This window comes from Phalangium opilio, unplaced genomic scaffold (assembly GCF_054372755.1).
Source record: "Phalangium opilio isolate 3A_F unplaced genomic scaffold, DU_Popi_V2 ptg000098l_1, whole genome shotgun sequence".
Lineage (NCBI taxonomy): Eukaryota > Metazoa > Arthropoda > Arachnida > Opiliones > Phalangiidae > Phalangium > Phalangium opilio.
This window is the reverse complement of record NW_028324201.1, coordinates 1,839,787-1,852,787: the sequence shown is the minus strand read 5'-3', so window position 1 is coordinate 1,852,787 and position 13,001 is coordinate 1,839,787. Positions and strand designations below refer to the sequence as shown.

Sequence of the window (13,001 nt, the reverse complement as noted above, 5' to 3'; positions counted from 1 at the left end):
AAGGCGCCAGACTCAAGGGGGTTAGTTTGCTTCGTTCACAACGTGAATCTGTGTTTTCTGGTCCTCGTATGAGGGCGTGGGTTCGAAGCCCACTTCTGACACGATATAATTTAATAAATTAACTGCAAGAGATGTAATTTATAAAACGTCCAAATTACAATAGACCACGTCAGTATTGCCGAGCGGTCTAAGGCGCCAGACTTAAGGGGCTTAGTTCTTTCGTTCACAACGTGAATCCGTGTATTCTGGTCCTCGTTTGAGGGCAAGGGTTCAAATCCCACTTCTGACACGATATGTTTTATGAAATTAACTAGAAGAGATGTAATTTATAAATCGTCCAAATTAAAACAGACCACGTCAGGATGGCCGAGCGGTCTAAGGCGCCAGAATCAAGGGGCCTAGTTTTCTTCGTTCACAACGTGAATCTGTGTTTTCTGGTCCTCGTATAAGGGCGTGGGTTCGAATCCCACTTCTGACACGATATGTTTTAATAAATTAACTAGAAGAGATGTAATTTATCAAACGTCAAAATTAAAATAGACCACGTTAGGAGGGCCCAGCGGTCTAAAGCGCCAGACTTAAGGGGGTTAGTTTCCTTCGTTCACAACGTGAATCTATGTTGTCTGGTCCTCGTATGAGGGCGTGGGTTCGAATCCCACTTCTGACACGATATATTTTAATAAATTAACTACAAGAGATGTAATTTATAAAACGTCCAAATTACAATAGACCACGTCAGGATAGCCGAGCGGTCTAAGGCGCCAGACTCAAGGGGCTTAGTTTCCTTCGTTCACAACGTCAATCTGTGTTTTCTGGTCCTCGTATGAGGGCGTGGGTTCGAATCCCACTTCTGACACGATATATTTTAATAAATTAACTGGAAGAGATGTAATTTATAAAACGTCCAAATTACAATAGACCACGTCAGGATGGCCGAGTGGTCTAAGGCGCCAGAATCAAGGGGGTTACTTTCCTTCGTTCACAACGTGAATCTGTGTTTTCTGGTCCTCGTATGAGGGCGTGGGTTCGAATCCCACTTCTGACACGATATGTTTTAATAAATTAACTGGAAGAAATGTAATTTATAAAACGTCCAAAATACAAGAGACCACGTCAGGATGGCCGAGCGGTCTAAGGCGCCAGACTCAAGGGGCTTACTTTCTTTCGTTCAAAACGCGAATCTGTGTTTTCTGGTCCTCGTATGAGGGCGTGGGTTCGAATCCCACTTCTGACACGATACATTTTAATAAATTAACTGCAAGAGATGTAATTTATAAAACGTCCAAATTACAATAGACCACGTCAGGATGGTCGAGCGGTCTAAGGCGCCAAACTCAAGGGGCTTACTTTCCTTCGTTCACAACGTGAATCTGTGTTTTCTGGTCCTCGTATAAGGGCGTGGGTTCGAATCCCACTTCTGACACGATATATTTTAATAAATCAACTGCAAGAGATGTAATTTATAAAACGTGCAAATTACAATAGACCACGTCAGGATGGCCGAGCGGTCTAAGGCGCCAGACTTAAGGGGCTTAGTTCTTTCGTTCACAACGTGAATCCGTGTATTCTGGTCCTCGTTTGAGGGCAAGGGTTCAAATCTCACTTCTGACACGATATGTTTTATGAAATTAACTAGAAGAGATGTAATTTATAAATCGTCCAAATTAAAAAAGACCACGTCAGGATGGCCGAGCGGTCTAAGGCGCCAGAATCAAGGGGCCTAGTTTTCTTCGTTCACAACGTGAATCTGTGTTTTCTGGTCCTCGTATAAGGGCGTGGGTTCGAATCCCACTTCTGACACGATATGTTTTAATAAATTAACTAGAAGAGATGTAATTTATCAAACGTCAAAATTAAAATAGACCACGTTAGGAGGGCCCAGCGGTCTAAAGCGCCAGACTTAAGGGGGTTAGTTTCCTTCGTTCACAACGTGAATCTATGTTGTCTGGTCCTCGTATGAGGGCGTGGGTTCGAATCCCACTTCTGACACGATATATTTTAATAAATTAACTACAAGAGATGTAATTTATAAAACGTCCAAATTACAATAGACCACGTCAGGATAGCCGAGCGGTCTAAGGCGCCAGACTCAAGGGGCTTAGTTTCCTTCGTTCACAACGTGAATCTGTGTTTTCTGGTCCTCGTATGAGGGCGTGGGTTCGAATCCCACTTCTGACACGATATATTTTAATAAATTAACTGGAAGAGATGTAATTTATAAAACGTCCAAATTACAATAGACCACGTCAGGATGGCCGAGTGGTCTAAGGCGCCAGAATCAAGGGGGTTACTTTCCTTCGTTCACAACGTGAATCTGTGTTTTCTGGTCCTCGTATGAGGGCGTGGGTTCGAATCCCACTTCTGACACGATATGTTTTAATAAATTAACTGGAAGAAATGTAATTTATAAAACGTCCAAAATACAAGAGACCACGTCAGGATGGCCGAGCGGTCTAAGGCGCCAGACTCAAGGGGCTTACTTTCTTTCGTTCACAACGCGAATCTGTGTTTTCTGGTCCTCGTATGAGGGCGTGGGTTCGAATCCCACTTCTGACACGATACATTTTAATAAATTAACTGCAAGAGATGTAATTTATAAAACGTCCAAATTACAATAGACCACGTCAGGATGGTCGAGCGGTCTAAGGCGCCAAACTCAAGGGGCTTACTTTCCTTTGTTCACAACGTGAATCTGTGTTTTCTGGTCCTCGTATAAGGGCGTGGGTTCGAATCCCACTTCTGACACGATATATTTTAATAAATCAACTGCAAGAGATGTAATTTATAAAACGTGCAAATTACAATAGACCACGTCAGGATGGCCGAGCGGTCTAAGGCGCCAGACTTAAGGGGCTTAGTTCTTTCGTTCACAACGTGAATCCGTGTATTCTGGTCCTCGTTTGAGGGCAAGGGTTCAAATCTCACTTCTGACACGATATGTTTTATGAAATTAACTAGAAGAGATGTAATTTATAAATCGTCCAAATTAAAAAAGACCACGTCAGGATGGCCGAGCGGTCTAAGGCGCCAGAATCAAGGGGCCTAGTTTTCTTCGTTCACAACGTGAATCTGTGTTTTCTGGTCCTCGTATAAGGGCGTGGGTTCGAATCCCACTTCTGACACGATATGTTTTAATAAATTAACTAGAAGAGATGTAATTTATCAAACGTCAAAATTAAAATAGACCACGTTAGGAGGGCCCAGCGGTCTAAAGCGCCAGACTTAAGGGGGTTAGTTTCCTTCGTTCACAACGTGAATCTATGTTGTCTGGTCCTCGTATGAGGGCGTGGGTTCGAATCCCACTTCTGACACGATATATTTTAATAAATTAACTACAAGAGATGTAATTTATAAAACGTCCAAATTACAATAGACCACGTCAGGATAGCCGAGCGGTCTAAGGCGCCAGACTCAAGGGGCTTAGTTTCCTTCGTTCACAACGTGAATCTGTGTTTTCTGGTCCTCGTATGAGGGCGTGGGTTCGAATCCCACTTCTGACACGATATATTTTAATAAATTAACTGGAAGAGATGTAATTAATAAAACGTCCAAATTACAAGAGACCACGTCAGGATGGCCGAGCGGTCTAAGGCGCCAGACTCAAGGGGGTTAGTTTCCTTCGTTCACAACGTGAATCTGTGTTTTCAGGTCCTCGTATGACGGCGTGGGTTCGAATCCCACTTCTGACACGATATATTTTAATAAATTAACTGGAAGAAATGTAATTTATAAAACGTCTAAAATACAAGAGACCACGTCAGGATGGCCGCGCGGTCTAAGGCGCCAGACTTAAGGGGGTTAGTTTCCTTCGTTCACAACGTGAATCTGTGTTTTCAGGTCCTCGTATGACGGCGTGGGTTCGAATCCCACTTCTGACACGATATATTTTAATAAATTAACTGGAAGAAATGTAATTTATAAAACGTCTAAAATACAAGAGACCACGTCAGGATGGCCGCGCGGTCTAAGGCGCCAGACTCAAGGGGCTTACTTTCCTTCGTTCACAACGTGAATCTGTGTTTTCTGGTCCTCGTATGAGGGCGTGGGTTCGAATCCCACTTCTGACACGATATATTTTAATAAATTAACTGCAAGAGATGTAATTTATAAAACGTGCAAATTACAATAGACCACGTCAGGATGGCCGAGCGGTCTAAGGCGCCAGACTTAAGGGGCTTAGTTCTTTCGTTCACAACGTGAATCCGTGTATTCTGGTCCTCGTTTGAGGGCAAGGGTTCAAATCTCACTTCTGACACGATATGTTTTATGAAATTAACTAGAAGAGATGTAATTTATAAATCGTCCAAATTACAAAAGACCACGTCAGGATGGCCGAGCGGTCTAAGGTGCCAGACTCAAGGGGCTTACTTTCCTTCGTTCAAAACGGGAATGTGTGTTTTCTGGTCCTCGTATGAGGGCGTGGGTTCGAATCCCACTTCTGACACGATACATTTTAATAAATTAACTGCAAGAGATGTAATTTATAAAACGTCCAAATTACAATAGACCACGTCAGGATGGCCGAGCGGTCTAAGGCGCCAAACTCAAGGGGCTTACTTTCCTTCGTTCACAACGTGAATCTGTGTTTTCTGGTCCTCGTATAAGGGCGTGGGTTCGAATCCCACTTCTGACACGATATGTTTTATGAAATTAACTGGAAGAGATGTAATTTATAAAACGTCCAAATTACAAAAGACCACGTCTGGATGGCCGAGCGGTCTAAGGTGCCAGACTCAAGGGGCTTACTTTCCTTCGTTCAAAACGGGAATGTGTGTTTTCTGGTCCTCGTATGAGGGCGTGGGTTCGAATCCCACTTCTGACACGATATATTTTAATAAATTAACTGGAAGAGATGTAATTTATAAAACGTCCAACTTACAATACACTACGTCAGGATGGCCGAGCGGTCTAAGGCGCCAGACTCAAGGGGGTTAGTTTGCTTCGTTCACAACGTGAATCTGTGTTTTCTGGTCCTCGTATGAGGGCGTGGGTTCGAAGCCCACTTCTGACACGATATAATTTAATAAATTAACTGCAAGAGATGTAATTTATAAAACGTCCAAATTACAATAGACCACGTCAGTATTGCCGAGCGGTCTAAGGCGCCAGACTTAAGGGGCTTAGTTCTTTCGTTCACAACGTGAATCCGTGTATTCTGGTCCTCGTTTGAGGGCAAGGGTTCAAATCCCACTTCTGACACGATATGTTTTATGAAATTAACTAGAAGAGATGTAATTTATAAATCGTCCAAATTAAAACAGACCACGTCAGGATGGCCGAGCGGTCTAAGGCGCCAGAATCAAGGGGCCTAGTTTTCTTCGTTCACAACGTGAATCTGTGTTTTCTGGTCCTCGTATAAGGGCGTGGGTTCGAATCCCACTTCTGACACGATATGTTTTAATAAATTAACTAGAAGAGATGTAATTTATCAAACGTCAAAATTAAAATAGACCACGTTAGGAGGGCCCAGCGGTCTAAAGCGCCAGACTTAAGGGGGTTAGTTTCCTTCGTTCACAACGTGAATCTATGTTGTCTGGTCCTCGTATGAGGGCGTGGGTTCGAATCCCACTTCTGACACGATATATTTTAATAAATTAACTACAAGAGATGTAATTTATAAAACGTCCAAATTACAATAGACCACGTCCAAATTACAATAGACCACGTCAGGATAGCCGAGCGGTCTAAGGCGCCAGACTCAAGGGGCTTAGTTTCCTTCGTTCACAACGTGAATCTGTGTTTTCTGGTCCTCGTATGAGGGCGTGGGTTCGAATCCCACTTCTGACACGATATATTTTAATAAATTAACTGGAAGAGATGTAATTTATAAAACGTCCAAATTACAATAGACCACGTCAGGATGGCCGAGTGGTCTAAGGCGCCAGAATCAAGGGGGTTACTTTCCTTCGTTCACAACGTGAATCTGTGTTTTCTGGTCCTCCTATGAGGGCGTGGGTTCGAATCCCACTTCTGACACGATATGTTTTAATAAATTAACTGGAAGAAATGTAATTTATAAAACGTCCAAAATACAAGAGACCACGTCAGGATGGCCGAGCGGTCTAAGGCGCCAGACTCAAGGGGCTTACTTTCTTTCGTTCACAACGCGAATCTGTGTTTTCTGGTCCTCGTATGAGGGCGTGGGTTCGAATCCCACTTCTGACACGATACATTTTAATAAATTAACTGCAAGAGATGTAATTTATAAAACGTCCAAATTACAATAGACCACGTCAGGATGGTCGAGCGGTCTAAGGCGCCAAACTCAAGGGGCTTACTTTCCTTCGTTCACAACGTGAATCTGTGTTTTCTGGTCCTTGTATAAGGGCGTGGGTTCGAATCCCACTTCTGACACGATATATTTTAATAAATCAACTGCAAGAGATGTAATTTATAAAACGTGCAAATTACAATAGACCACGTCAGGATGGCCGAGCGGTCTAAGGCGCCAGACTTAAGGGGCTTAGTTCTTTCGTTCACAACGTGAATCCGTGTATTCTGGTCCTCGTTTGAGGGCAAGGGTTCAAATCTCACTTCTGACACGATATGTTTTATGAAATTAACTAGAAGAGATGTAATTTATAAATCGTCCAAATTAAAAAAGACCACGTCAGGATGGCCGAGCGGTCTAAGGCGCCAGAATCAAGGGGCCTAGTTTTCTTCGTTCACAACGTGAATCTGTGTTTTCTGGTCCTCGTATAAGGGCGTGGGTTCGAATCCCACTTCTGACACGATATGTTTTAATAAATTAACTAGAAGAGATGTAATTTATCAAACGTCAAAATTAAAATAGACCACGTTAGGAGGGCCCAGCGGTCTAAAGCGCCAGACTTAAGGGGGTTAGTTTCCTTCGTTCACAACGTGAATCTATGTTGTCTGGTCCTCGTATGAGGGCGTGGGTTCGAATCCCACTTCTGACACGATATATTTTAATAAATTAACTACAAGAGATGTAATTTATAAAACGTCCAAATTACAATAGACCACGTCAGGATAGCCGAGCGGTCTAAGGCGCCAGACTCAAGGGGCTTAGTTTCCTTCGTTCACAACGTGAATCTGTGTTTTCTGGTCCTCGTATGAGGGCGTGGGTTCGAATCCCACTTCTGACACGATATATTTTAATAAATTAACTGGAAGAGATGTAATTAATAAAACGTCCAAATTACAAGAGACCACGTCACGATGGCCGAGCGGTCTAAGGCGCCAGACTCAAGGGGGTTAGTTTCCTTCGTTCACAACGTGAATCTGTGTTTTCAGGTCCTCGTATGAGGGCGTGGGTTCGAATCCCACTTCTGACACGATATATTTTAATAAATTAACTGGAAGAAATGTAATTTATAAAACGTCTAAAATACAAGAGACCACGTCAGGATGGCCGTGCGGTCTAAGGCGCCAGACTCAAGGGGCTTACTTTCCTTCGTTCACAACGTGAATCTGTGTTTTCTGGTCCTCGTATGAGGGCGTGGGTTCGAATCCCACTTCTGACACGATATATTTTAATAAATTAACTGCAAGAGATGTAATTTATAAAACGTGCAAATTACAATGGACCACGTCAGGATGGCCGAGCGGTCTAAGGCGCCAGACTTAAGGGGCTTAGTTCTTTCGTTCACAACGTGAATCCGTGTATTCTGGTCCTCGTTTGAGGGCAAGGGTTCAAATCTCACTTCTGACACGATATGTTTTATGAAATTAACTAGAAGAGATGTAATTTATAAATCGTCCAAATTAAAAAAGACCACGTCAGGATGGCCGAGCGGTCTAAGGCGCCAGAATCAAGGGGCCTAGTTTTCTTCGTTCACAACGTGAATCTGTGTTTTCTGGTCCTCGTATAAGGGCGTGGGTTCGAATCCCACTTCTGACACGATATGTTTTAATAAATTAACTAGAAGAGATGTAATTTATCAAACGTCAAAATTAAAATAGACCACGTTAGGAGGGCCCAGCGGTCTAAAGCGCCAGACTTAAGGGGGTTAGTTTCCTTCGTTCACAACGTGAATCTATGTTGTCTGGTCCTCGTATGAGGGCGTGGGTTCGAATCCCACTTCTGACACGATATATTTTAATAAATTAACTACAAGAGATGTAATTTATAAAACGTCCAAATTACAATAGACCACGTCAGGATAGCCGAGCGGTCTAAGGCGCCAGACTCAAGGGGCTTAGTTTCCTTCGTTCACAACGTGAATCTGTGTTTTCTGGTCCTCGTATGAGGGCGTGGGTTCGAATCCCACTTCTGACACGATATATTTTAATAAATTAACTGGAAGAGATGTAATTAATAAAACGTCCAAATTACAAGAGACCACGTCACGATGGCCGAGCGGTCTAAGGCGCCAGACTCAAGGGGGTTAGTTTCCTTCGTTCACAACGTGAATCTGTGTTTTCAGGTCCTCGTATGAGGGCGTGGGTTCGAATCCCACTTCTGACACGATATATTTTAATAAATTAACTGGAAGAAATGTAATTTATAAAACGTCTAAAATACAAGAGACCACGTCAGGATGGCCGTGCGGTCTAAGGCGCCAGACTCAAGGGGCTTACTTTCCTTCGTTCACAACGTGAATCTGTGTTTTCTGGTCCTCGTATGAGGGCGTGGGTTCGAATCCCACTTCTGACACGATATATTTTAATAAATTAACTGCAAGAGATGTAATTTATAAAACGTGCAAATTACAATGGACCACGTCAGGATGGCCGAGCGGTCTAAGGCGCCAGACTTAAGGGGCTTAGTTCTTTCGTTCACAACGTGAATCCGTGTATTCTGGTCCTCGTTTGAGGGCAAGGGTTCAAATCTCACTTCTGACACGATATGTTTTATGAAATTAACTAGAAGAGATGTAATTTATAAATCGTCCAAATTACAAAAGACCACGTCAGGATGGCCGAGCGGTCTAAGGTGCCAGACTCAAGGGGCTTACTTTCCTTCGTTCAAAACGGGAATGTGTGTTTTCTGGTCCTCGTATGAGGGCGTGGGTTCGAATCCCACTTCTGACACGATACATTTTAATAAATTAACTGCAAGAGATGTAATTTATAAAACGTCCAAATTACAATAGACCACGTCAGGATGGCCGAGCGGTCTAAGGCGCCAAACTCAAGGGGCTTACTTTCCTTCGTTCACAACGTGAATCTGTGTTTTCTGGTCCTCGTATAAGGGCGTGGGTTCGAATCCCACTTCTGACACGATATGTTTTATGAAATTAACTGGAAGAGATGTAATTTATAAAACGTCCAAATTACAAAAGACCACGTCTGGATGGCCGAGCGGTCTAAGGTGCCAGACTCAAGGGGCTTACTTTCCTTCGTTCAAAACGGGAATGTGTGTTTTCTGGTCCTCGTATGAGGGCGTGGGTTCGAATCCCACTTCTGACACGATATATTTTAATAAATTAACTGGAAGAGATGTAATTTATAAAACGTCCAAATTACAATACACTACGTCAGGATGGCCGAGCGGTCTAAGGCGCCAGACTCAAGGGGGTTAGTTTGCTTCGTTCACAACGTGAATCTGTGTTTTCTGGTCCTCGTATGAGGGCGTGGGTTCGAAGCCCACTTCTGACACGATATAATTTAATAAATTAACTGCAAGAGATGTAATTTATAAAACGTCCAAATTACAATAGACCACGTCAGTATTGCCGAGCGGTCTAAGGCGCCAGACTTAAGGGGCTTAGTTCTTTCGTTCACAACGTGAATCCGTGTATTCTGGTCCTCGTTTGAGGGCAAGGGTTCAAATCCCACTTCTGACACGATATGTTTTATGAAATTAACTAGAAGAGATGTAATTTATAAATCGTCCAAATTAAAACAGACCACGTCAGGATGGCCGAGCGGTCTAAGGCGCCAGAATCAAGGGGCCAAGTTTTCTTCGTTCACAACGTGAATCTGTGTTTTCTGGTCCTCGTATAAGGGCGTGGGTTCGAATCCCACTTCTGACACGATATGTTTTAATAAATTAACTAGAAGAGATGTAATTTATCAAACGTCAAAATTAAAATAGACCACGTTAGGAGGGCCCAGCGGTCTAAAGCGCCAGACTTAAGGGGGTTAGTTTCCTTCGTTCACAACGTGAATCTATGTTGTCTGGTCCTCGTATGAGGGCGTGGGTTCGAATCCCACTTCTGACACGATATATTTTAATAAATTAACTACAAGAGATGTAATTTATAAAACGTCCAAATTACAATAGACCACGTCAGGATAGCCGAGCGGTCTAAGGCGCCAGACTCAAGGGGCTTAGTTTCCTTCGTTCACAACGTGAATCTGTGTTTTCTGGTCCTCGTATGAGGGCGTGGGTTCGAATCCCACTTCTGACACGATATATTTTAATAAATTAACTGGAAGAGATGTAATTTATAAAACGTCCAAATTACAATAGACCACGTCAGGATGGCCGAGTGGTCTAAGGCGCCAGAATCAAGGGGGTTACTTTCCTTCGTTCACAACGTGAATCTGTGTTTTCTGGTCCTCGTATGAGGGCGTGGGTTCGAATCCCACTTCTGACACGATATGTTTTAATAAATTAACTGGAAGAAATGTAATTTATAAAACGTCCAAAATACAAGAGACCACGTCAGGATGGCCGAGCGGTCTAAGGCGCCAGACTCAAGGGGCTTACTTTCTTTCGTTCACAACGCGAATCTGTGTTTTCTGGTCCTCGTATGAGGGCGTGGGTTCGAATCCCACTTCTGACACGATACATTTTAATAAATTAACTGCAAGAGATGTAATTTATAAAACGTCCAAATTACAATAGACCACGTCAGGATGGTCGAGCGGTCTAAGGCGCCAAACTCAAGGGGCTTACTTTCCTTCGTTCACAACGTGAATCTGTGTTTTCTGGTCCTCGTATAAGGGCGTGGGTTCGAATCCCACTTCTGACACGATATATTTTAATAAATCAACTGCAAGAGATGTAATTTATAAAACGTGCAAATTACAATAGACCACGTCAGGATGGCCGAGCGGTCTAAGGCGCCAGACTTAAGGGGCTTAGTTCTTTCGTTCACAACGTGAATCCGTGTATTCTGGTCCTCGTTTGAGGGCAAGGGTTCAAATCTCACTTCTGACACGATATGTTTTATGAAATTAACTAGAAGAGATGTAATTTATAAATCGTCCAAATTAAAAAAGACCACGTCAGGATGGCCGAGCGGTCTAAGGCGCCAGAATCAAGGGGCCTAGTTTTCTTCGTTCACAACGTGAATCTGTGTTTTCTGGTCCTCGTATAAGGGCGTGGGTTCGAATCCCACTTCTGACACGATATGTTTTAATAAATTAACTAGAAGAGATGTAATTTATCAAACGTCAAAATTAAAATAGACCACGTTAGGAGGGCCCAGCGGTCTAAAGCGCCAGACTTAAGGGGGTTAGTTTCCTTCGTTCACAACGTGAATCTATGTTGTCTGGTCCTCGTATGAGGGCGTGGGTTCGAATCCCACTTCTGACACGATATATTTTAATAAATTAACTACAAGAGATGTAATTTATAAAACGTCCAAATTACAATAGACCACGTCAGGATAGCCGAGCGGTCTAAGGCGCCAGACTCAAGGGGCTTAGTTTCCTTCGTTCACAACGTGAATCTGTGTTTTCTGGTCCTCGTATGAGGGCGTGGGTTCGAATCCCACTTCTGACACGATATATTTTAATAAATTAACTGGAAGAGATGTAATTAATAAAACGTCCAAATTACAAGAGACCACGTCAGGATGGCCGAGCGGTCTAAGGCGCCAGACTCAAGGGGGTTAGTTTCCTTCGTTCACAACGTGAATCTGTGTTTTCAGGTCCTCGTATGAGGGCGTGGGTTCGAATCCCACTTCTGACACGATATATTTTAATAAATTAACTGGAAGAAATGTAATTTATAAAACGTCTAAAATACAAGAGACCACGTCAGGATGGCCGTGCGGTCTAAGGCGCCAGACTCAAGGGGCTTACTTTCCTTCGTTCACAACGTGAATCTGTGTTTTCTGGTCCTCGTATGAGGGCGTGGGTTCGAATCCCACTTCTGACACGATATATTTTAATAAATTAACTGCAAGAGATGTAATTTATAAAACGTGCAAATTACAATGGACCACGTCAGGATGGCCGAGCGGTCTAAGGCGCCAGACTTAAGGGGCTTAGTTCTTTCGTTCACAACGTGAATCCGTGTATTCTGGTCCTCGTTTGAGGGCAAGGGTTCAAATCTCACTTCTGACACGATATGTTTTATGAAATTAACTAGAAGAGATGTAATTTATAAATCGTCCAAATTACAAAAGACCACGTCAGGATGGCCGAGCGGTCTAAGGTGCCAGACTCAAGGGGCTTACTTTCCTTCGTTCAAAACGGGAATGTGTGTTTTCTGGTCCTCGTATGAGGGCGTGGGTTCGAATCCCACTTCTGACACGATACATTTTAATAAATTAACTGCAAGAGATGTAATTTATAAAACGTCCAAATTACAATAGACCACGTCAGGATGGCCGAGCGGTCTAAGGCGCCAAACTCAAGGGGCTTACTTTCCTTCGTTCACAACGTGAATCTGTGTTTTCTGGTCCTCGTATAAGGGCGTGGGTTCGAATCCCACTTCTGACACGATATGTTTTATGAAATTAACTGGAAGAGATGTAATTTATAAAACGTCCAAATTACAAAAGACCACGTCTGGATGGCCGAGCGGTCTAAGGTGCCAGACTCAAGGGGCTTACTTTCCTTCGTTCAAAACGGGAATGTGTGTTTTCTGGTCCTCGTATGAGGGCGTGGGTTCGAATCCCACTTCTGACACGATATATTTTAATAAATTAACTGGAAGAGATGTAATTTATAAAACGTCCAAATTACAATACACTACGTCAGGATGGCCGAGCGGTCTAAGGCGCCAGACTCAAGGGGGTTAGTTTGCTTCGTTCACAACGTGAATCTGTGTTTTCTGGTCCTCGTATGAGGGCGTGGGTTCGAAGCCCACTTCTGACACGATATAATTTAATAAATTAACTGCAAGAGATGTAATT

The 13,001-nt window shown here is 43.1% G+C and overlaps 15 non-coding genes across 15 annotated transcripts; all 15 read left to right on the top strand.

Annotated features, from left to right (window-relative positions):
• Positions 1 to 734: 734 nt before the first annotated feature.
• Positions 735 to 856, top strand: TRNAL-CAA (transfer RNA leucine (anticodon CAA)). The gene is made up of 2 exons: positions 735 to 772; positions 811 to 856. It is a non-coding gene; the product is annotated as a tRNA-Leu (tRNA).
• Positions 857 to 1,112: 256 nt separating this feature from the next.
• Positions 1,113 to 1,234, top strand: TRNAL-CAA (transfer RNA leucine (anticodon CAA)). The gene is made up of 2 exons: positions 1,113 to 1,150; positions 1,189 to 1,234. It is a non-coding gene; the product is annotated as a tRNA-Leu (tRNA).
• An 822-nt stretch (positions 1,235 to 2,056) lies between these two features.
• TRNAL-CAA (transfer RNA leucine (anticodon CAA)) lies at positions 2,057 to 2,178 on the top strand. The gene is made up of 2 exons: positions 2,057 to 2,094; positions 2,133 to 2,178. It is a non-coding gene; the product is annotated as a tRNA-Leu (tRNA).
• Positions 2,179 to 2,434: 256 nt separating this feature from the next.
• TRNAL-CAA (transfer RNA leucine (anticodon CAA)) lies at positions 2,435 to 2,556 on the top strand. Its single transcript has 2 exons — positions 2,435 to 2,472; positions 2,511 to 2,556. It is a non-coding gene; the product is annotated as a tRNA-Leu (tRNA).
• Positions 2,557 to 3,378: 822 nt separating this feature from the next.
• TRNAL-CAA (transfer RNA leucine (anticodon CAA)) lies at positions 3,379 to 3,500 on the top strand. Its single transcript has 2 exons — positions 3,379 to 3,416; positions 3,455 to 3,500. It is a non-coding gene; the product is annotated as a tRNA-Leu (tRNA).
• Positions 3,501 to 4,322: 822 nt separating this feature from the next.
• On the top strand, positions 4,323 to 4,444 carry TRNAL-CAA (transfer RNA leucine (anticodon CAA)). The gene is made up of 2 exons: positions 4,323 to 4,360; positions 4,399 to 4,444. It is a non-coding gene; the product is annotated as a tRNA-Leu (tRNA).
• A 1,221-nt stretch (positions 4,445 to 5,665) lies between these two features.
• On the top strand, positions 5,666 to 5,787 carry TRNAL-CAA (transfer RNA leucine (anticodon CAA)). Its single transcript has 2 exons — positions 5,666 to 5,703; positions 5,742 to 5,787. It is a non-coding gene; the product is annotated as a tRNA-Leu (tRNA).
• Positions 5,788 to 6,043: 256 nt separating this feature from the next.
• Positions 6,044 to 6,165, top strand: TRNAL-CAA (transfer RNA leucine (anticodon CAA)). Its single transcript has 2 exons — positions 6,044 to 6,081; positions 6,120 to 6,165. It is a non-coding gene; the product is annotated as a tRNA-Leu (tRNA).
• Positions 6,166 to 6,987: 822 nt separating this feature from the next.
• On the top strand, positions 6,988 to 7,109 carry TRNAL-CAA (transfer RNA leucine (anticodon CAA)). Its single transcript has 2 exons — positions 6,988 to 7,025; positions 7,064 to 7,109. It is a non-coding gene; the product is annotated as a tRNA-Leu (tRNA).
• A 1,011-nt stretch (positions 7,110 to 8,120) lies between these two features.
• On the top strand, positions 8,121 to 8,242 carry TRNAL-CAA (transfer RNA leucine (anticodon CAA)). The gene is made up of 2 exons: positions 8,121 to 8,158; positions 8,197 to 8,242. It is a non-coding gene; the product is annotated as a tRNA-Leu (tRNA).
• Positions 8,243 to 8,875: 633 nt separating this feature from the next.
• On the top strand, positions 8,876 to 8,997 carry TRNAL-CAA (transfer RNA leucine (anticodon CAA)). The gene is made up of 2 exons: positions 8,876 to 8,913; positions 8,952 to 8,997. It is a non-coding gene; the product is annotated as a tRNA-Leu (tRNA).
• A 1,200-nt stretch (positions 8,998 to 10,197) lies between these two features.
• On the top strand, positions 10,198 to 10,319 carry TRNAL-CAA (transfer RNA leucine (anticodon CAA)). The gene is made up of 2 exons: positions 10,198 to 10,235; positions 10,274 to 10,319. It is a non-coding gene; the product is annotated as a tRNA-Leu (tRNA).
• Positions 10,320 to 10,575: 256 nt separating this feature from the next.
• On the top strand, positions 10,576 to 10,697 carry TRNAL-CAA (transfer RNA leucine (anticodon CAA)). Its single transcript has 2 exons — positions 10,576 to 10,613; positions 10,652 to 10,697. It is a non-coding gene; the product is annotated as a tRNA-Leu (tRNA).
• Positions 10,698 to 11,519: 822 nt separating this feature from the next.
• On the top strand, positions 11,520 to 11,641 carry TRNAL-CAA (transfer RNA leucine (anticodon CAA)). Its single transcript has 2 exons — positions 11,520 to 11,557; positions 11,596 to 11,641. It is a non-coding gene; the product is annotated as a tRNA-Leu (tRNA).
• Positions 11,642 to 12,274: 633 nt separating this feature from the next.
• Positions 12,275 to 12,396, top strand: TRNAL-CAA (transfer RNA leucine (anticodon CAA)). Its single transcript has 2 exons — positions 12,275 to 12,312; positions 12,351 to 12,396. It is a non-coding gene; the product is annotated as a tRNA-Leu (tRNA).
• Positions 12,397 to 13,001: the final 605 nt, after the last annotated feature.